The sequence below is a fragment of the Armigeres subalbatus genome, unplaced genomic scaffold (assembly GCF_024139115.2).
Source record: "Armigeres subalbatus isolate Guangzhou_Male unplaced genomic scaffold, GZ_Asu_2 Contig62, whole genome shotgun sequence".
Lineage (NCBI taxonomy): Eukaryota > Metazoa > Arthropoda > Insecta > Diptera > Culicidae > Armigeres > Armigeres subalbatus.
The window spans coordinates 68,773-76,121 of NW_026943391.1; the positions used below are offsets into that span (position 1 = coordinate 68,773).

The 7,349-nt window shown below is 38.5% G+C and overlaps 1 pseudogene; it reads right to left on the reverse strand.

Moving 5' to 3' along the window:
* Positions 1-1,300: 1,300 nt before the first annotated feature.
* LOC134204480 (sodium/potassium/calcium exchanger Nckx30C-like) lies at positions 1,301-5,920 on the reverse strand (annotated as a pseudogene).
* Positions 5,921-7,349: the final 1,429 nt, after the last annotated feature.

Below are 7,349 nucleotides of genomic sequence, written 5' to 3' on the forward strand. Positions count from 1 at the left end.
TTGATAACAATATGCAATCAAAGGATTAGTTAAATTTTGTTTGCAGTTTTTATCAATGATAATGCCACTGGGGAGCATTCGTATCATGCAACGAATTCTCGTCAATATGCTTATATTGAAGCTCCTTCTCAAGTTATTCGTTGAATTATCTTGAATTGATTATCGTTGAAATATCCCAATAGAAAGTATTTTTTAAAAATAAAACATGTCGGAACCAAATTCAAAATGTATTCAAACGTTTATATTAATCTGTTGATAGTAGCAAAAATGTCAACATCATAAATTCATCTCATATTGAAAAAATTAATCGTTGCTGAGAACTTCACTGCAATCCTTGTCTCCTCTCTATCCCCATGGATGAATGGTAATTGACGCCCCGTAATGTTCTTTATTCCAGTCAGTGGGTGGAAGTTGAAAAAAATGCTAGCAGAATTTTGATATTTAAGTCTACAAGAAACCTAAGTAACGATGAGAAAATTAATTTCACAAGCTCTATCTTTAATTCATTAATTAATTAGTTCTTCTGACAATTAACATTTAAGTTAATTTGTGTTGCTTCTGAACCATTCCTATGTAGTTTTCTTTACTAACATTGCTCTAGTTGGATAATGGAACAGGACATTGCTTCCTCCCGCTTTATTGTTCATCTCCACTCTATATCTCAAACTGTCGACCGTACTTTCGTATCTTCCTGCAACTTAAAATGTCGCTTTTCGCTCACCAAGTTTGCATATTATTACAGAACAATTTTCATTTCCATCGTGGTTCGACACATCAACTCATCAACATACAAACGGTAGTGGCACTTTTGCTACTACTAAGTTAACTTCTCTTGCTACCGTCCAGGCTATTAAATAAGGAAAATTTATATCCCCGCCACTAATGACAATGACACGTTCGGTGGGAATATCCAACAGCAGTTGCAGTCTAACAGGTAGTACTTGCATTGCAAACCAACGAATTTGATGGCAGTCTTGTTGGCAGGCAGTGTCCACGGTGTCCTGCTTCTGCATTTTAGGTGCTACACCCTGGAGGTTGATTCAATAATTTCTCCGACTTCAACGTTTTCACCTCGCGACATCAACGGATGAGAGCTGGAAGCCAAAGCACCTGCTCGTCCGTGCGTCAATGAAATTCAAAACCGGTGATGGCTTAATTAATTTAATTAAATCTGAGAAACAGTTTGCTATGGAAATGGAACGAGATGATGGTCATGAGCGATGAGTGAAATCATTCAAACGTAAGGTGATAATAGAAGGATAATAACAGAAAATTATGTGTCCTCTAATTACATGCATTCTCAACTACTTACTGCAGGCATAAGTTGATCATGCTTCGAACTCTGGTCACCTTATTTTTATAGATAATCTTCTTCACACATCTCTCCACTGTCTGGTTAAACTTCATAAACACAGCGTACGTGATATAGATTATAAACAGCACTAGCGCCTCCCACCACTCGATCGAGTTATCACGAAAAATAGATCAGCGTAAGCAAACCAACACTTGCAGAACGTACAATCGCGAAACAACGGCCACCAGGTCAGTGTTAGAAGGGTTTTGGAGAACAACGCACACATACCGATAACGAACAGGATGTTGAACACGGCCGAACCGGACAATTGTACCGATACCGACGTCGTCGAACGAAACGAACACGCCGATCACGCTGGTGAATAGTTCCGGGGCACTGCCCCTGGCCGCCATGAAGGTCGCACTCGGCCACATCGTCCGTAATGCCCAGTTTCTCAATGATCACGTCTAAAGAAGGCACAAAGAACTCGTCGCCACAATTGCCAGCGCGACAAACATATAGATTACGCCAAGAATGTGTAACACAACAGCACCATTACGACGTTGTTCTAGCGTGAATAAGTCTTCGGGAACAGGGGGGTCCTTGTGCGTTGATATCGATGTATTGGTGCCTGTGGGAGTAGATGAAAAAGAAAAAGAAATCAGTTTTACTGTGTCAGTGATGATGATGTTATGTAGGACTACGAGACCTCAGATAGCCTATTAAATGAGGGTACGGCATAACCAAACTTTGATTTTCGGTCCGGTTCTTCTTCTTTTCCTTCCTCAATGGCTCTACATTCCAACTGGAACTTGACCTGCTTTTTCAACTTAGTATTCTATTAGCATTTCCTCAGTTATCAATTGAAAGCTTTCTATGCCCGCCATTGTATGTATCTTGTGTGGCAAGTACAATGGATACACTATGCCCAGGGTGTCGAGAAAGTTTCCAACCCAAAAACATCCTAGACCGGACCGAGAATCGAACTCGCCATCTCCGGATTGGAAATCCAACGCCATTGCTCGCAAGGCTATTGGAGACCCTATCAGTCCAGTTAAGGGGAATATAGAGTATCATTGAGCTTGCCCAACAATATAAAAATCCATTGTTAGGTTGGTATCGAAAGCACTCAATCAGGGTTCGTACTTCTCGTTTAGATGAGACGAAGTCAAACGATTTTCAGGTTGAAGGAAAATATTGTTTTAGTAGTTTGTGGGGAAAAACACCTTTTACTCATTACCTTATTATCTAGATTCGGGATTCGAACATAGAATATCAACAAATGTTCACTCTGGTCACACTACCACCTCGACTGCTTATAGGGGTTAGGTTGTTTGTTCCAATATCTTGGTAACATTGGCTACGGCACGAAAATGATGAATGAAGCAAGAAAACGAGCAAATCAACTTTACGCAACGAAAAATTATTATTCCCGCAACAATTTCTTGGCGGAAATTTTTATGACTCAGCAATATTTGCTCGTGAGAATGAGTGTGAAAACGAACCATGATCTCGAAAAATAACAGCGGAAGTGCATTCAGAACACTTGAGGCTGATTTCTTTACCATTGACCCTCTACAACCTTTCACCTTAACCTCTACAACCCAAATTTTTTGTTTTCGCTTAAAATCACTATTTTGCTTTCTAAAATCGATCTAAATACGGTTTGGGCATTAACAAATTTTAATTCATGATTTTATCAATTTCACACTTTGATTTTTTAGAATTTCGTGTTTCAAGTTTTTTACCCAATCAAATAGTTTCTTGAATCTATTGATCATCAAAATCAAACAATTTTTCAACATATTTAGAGTTTAAAATTTCTATACAATTCTGACTTATCAACAAGTTGAATAAATATTTTAGAGTATAACATTCACCACTAGAACCTTCTATTGAATGAGGTTGATTGTAGAAAAATACTAAACTACAAATATTTCACTCTTTAAAGGTATACTAGCGAAAACACGGAAGAACAAAATATTACTCAATTTTCAATATTTTTATAAATGTGTAGAACTTTAAAAATTGACTTTATATTGTTGGTCAACACCAAAAACTTTTTGAAATCTGATCAATTGAAAATTACAAAAAATAATCAAAATACCCCGTCTAAAAGCGGTCTTGGGCACTAGAGGGTTAACGCGGAGCTTGTTTATTCAGGGTTTGTCTCATTTGGAGAATTAAACTTAAAAGTGACCGGTCAGACTGGTGCTACCCAGAATTCCAACAAGACATCGATGAAAAATGATTTGATATCTGTCATAAGTAATCATGCTCTGCAGCTCTGCAAGCCTATTCGATAATTATTGAAATGTCACATTTAAGTTTAATTTTAGTTACGATTACGGTTACGATTTTCGCACAGACTCTATGAGAAACATATAATTTTACTGATGTGCGACAGTATGTATATTGATGATGTTATTGATACACAATCGATTTTTTGGAGTGCTGTCAACTTTGACTTTATCGAGTTACAAAATTTTCCCACCCGCAATTATTTTGAAATTCGATTTTGAAAGCACAAAAATGAAATGGTCTGTGTTCGTATCCGCATAACTCAAAAACGGTTGGATGGATTTTCTTCATTCCTTCAGAAAGAGTTTCAACGTATAACGGAACGGCGATTGAAACGGAAAATTTGACAGTTAGCCCATATATTTTCTGTCAAATTTGCTGTTTCCGTCGCCGTTCCGTTATATTACGTTTGGGGCTTTACGTTCGTTATAGTTTCCGACGGGTTTATATAATATTTCTACATGCGAAAATCATAATAAAGTTGGGTAAATCGTGAAAAACTCAAATAACGATTTGTATGGAAATTTCGCATTTGCAGTTTCTAACGCGCATTTTCGCCTACTATGCAGGACAACGTCTGCCGGGTCAGCTAGTCTTCTATATAATAAAAATGAAATGGTCTGTGTTCGTATCCGCATAACTGGATGAATTTTCTTCATTCCTTTTGCAGATATATTCGTCGGAAACAAGACGGATTTATATGATATTTATTCCTACGAAAATCCCGACTAAAATTAAGTAAATTCTGAAAAACTAAAGCTGATATTCGTAAGGATTTTTTTCATGGGCAGTTCACAACGCGCATTTTTGCCTACTATGCAGGACAACGTCTGCCGACTAGTAATAATATATACATAATGTTAAACCTAGTTTTTAACATCTATTCCAAACACGATAGATATGAAGGAAAATCGAAATGGTTTTTTTTTGTTTTACCAGGAAAAAGACTGACAGTCTTAAGCTGAGATCACAAACTCCTTTTTTGCTTGAATAATGTCACCCCACACGGCACTACTAATATGAATAACACATAAGCAGTGAAACAGAGGCATGAAAAGCACACAAACGTTGGACGTTGACAACATAATTCTAGCTTAATTTTTAAAAACATGGGCGTAGCCAAGGGGGGGCCGTCGCCCCCCTAAATTGTGGAAATATTCAACGGGTACGTGAATGAATTCCCTCAAACATGTGCACTTTATGATCCAATCATATACAGAAATAGGTGGTTGAAATTCAAAAAAATCCATCCATAATATATGAGAGTTCAAAACAACTCGAAACATTTCAGGCTCAAAAATTCTCCTTGAAATCCTTCTAGAAGCTGAACTTCTAAATTCCTCCGGAAAGTTATCCACAAATTCCTCCGAAAATCGTTCGAAAATCTTTCTCATGTAATTGTAATTCCTCCTTATCTAGAAACTCCCAAATCTATTTTTTTTTTAGGAAATTCATTGAGGAAATTCCTTTAAAGATATCTTTTTCTTCTCCAAGATTTACTTCTAGATATTTCTTTTTGAGCTAATCACCGTGGATTTCATTAATTGAAATTCGATTGGCTTTTTCGGTAACGATGAAATCAAAAGGCATTTTTCACGTTACGCGTTTTCGGCTCTACTATTCTTCAGCCATCATCAGACGTCTAAAAAATAAACATTTATTACAAAAAATCATACAAACATTTACACAAATTTACATTCACAATTGAACACTCACAATTCGCCAATGCGACCATTTCTTCCTCGGTCAAATCTAAACTAATTTTAATAATTTCCACCACCTTTACTTCTATCACAGAGATTTCTCAACACCCATCTGCGCCTGTTTCTTGTTCTCCACATTATTGGTATCGTTTTGTTGTTGTCTGTTTGTGTTCGCCTTCACGCAGCCCAGCCACAGTTATTAAGCACATTGTACATCCTGTTGATATTCCCACATTCACGTTGCAGGTTTACTTCGATTGCCTTTCGCCTTTGTTTTTTAATGTCGGAATACCTCCGCAATCATCCTGGTCTCCGGGTCTGCGATTCTCTCCAGTACACGGTGGTTTTTTTCTAGAAATTGAACACGTGTCCTTCCTCCATTGTGTGTACAGCCAGGCCAGATCGCGGGTTTTCGCTTTTCGCTGTCGTTCTTGTGTTCCATGATCCTCACTTCCAGCATCCGTTTCGTCTGTCCGATGTACACCTTACCATCATTCGTTCCGGCACGGTATGGAATGACACCACGTTCTTCTGTTTGCCTGGTGGCAACGGGTCTTTCTATCTTGCTGAAAATTTGATGTTTTATCTTGTTCTGTGGGCGGGAGGCCAGAATCACACTCATTTTTGTCCACAGCGTTTTTCTAAGTTTTTCACTTAGACACGGCACATAACGGAGCTGACACATACTTTTTAGTTTGCCAAAACCATTTTCCGCCTCCAGTGTGTTGTAGTGTTTCAGAACGCTGTCCCTTTCTTACCCTTTGGAAGAACCACATCGGTAGTTGTTTTTCAGTGCAAGATGTGTGCTGCTTGGTTTAGAGCTTCTTCCCTGGTTGTCTCCATAAGACAGCTTAATAGCTGATCAATTAATGCGATTGCTGTGTTTTGTTTATGTTGGTGGGGGCTTTTCGATAGATAGTCCAAATATCTCCCATTCGACTGTTTTGGCAAACTATAATGATGTGATGTTTCTATTTCCTGTTCCAGCATCATGTCCAGGAAATTTTATTTTTCTTTCTACCTCCATTTCCACTGAATTGTATGCGATCATGAAGTTGTTGAACGTGTCCATGATCTCTTGACATGCTCGTGTTGAGCCACATAAGCAGTCGTCCACATACCGTTTACATACAGTTGTAGCTGTATATGTTTTCCTCCAGTGTCTTCATGCAATCCTGTTCCAGCTTTCCATGACCATGTTAGCGATTACAGGTGATAGTGGTGATCCCATTGGCACTCCATAGCTCTGTCCGTATACTTCACCTTGGTACACGAAAAAGGTTGACTCCAGAACAATTAAATTCTAGATATTTCTTCGGCTATTCTCTCTTCAGGAAGAATCCGGCATTTCCTTCAGGCATGCATCCGCAGAGATTTTCTTCAGCAATTAATCTGGGAATACTTTCAGGATTTCCATCTGGAATTTCTGCATTAATTCCTCCTGGTATTTTCTGGGAGTTCCTTCAGATATTTTTTCGGAAATTGCTTTAGGAACTTCTCCAAGATTAGTTATTTCAGGACTTCCATGTGGGAATTCCTCCGAAGTGCTATGGAGTTCCTCCGGGAGTTCTTTCCAGGAGTTTTCCAAGAAATTCTCCGGTAATACCTGGCAGGAACTTTACAGGAATTCCTGGACGATATTTGGCAGGAATCTGTACGGGAAATGGATTTGGAAGTTATTTGAACAGCATATTTTTTTCTTCCTCTAGGGTATCTCCACCGGATGTTCTTCAGTTCCACAAGTAGTTCCTTCGGGAATTCAATAAGGCTTTCTTCCAGGAATTCATTTAGCATATCTTTAAGCATTTATCTACAAATTCCTCCAGAAGTTCCTCGGAGAATTTCTCTGGGATTTCTTACGGGAATTCTCTCCGGGAGGTTCTTCTTATAAGAATTTCCCAGGAGTTCCTCCTGGAATTTTACGGAAGTTCTTTGGGAGTTCATCCTAGCATTCTTACGAGAGTTCCTCCAGGATTTCCTGCGGAAATTCTTCCGTAATTCTTCAATAAATTCCTTCAAAAAGTTCCACCTATAGTTCCTTGGAGAATTCC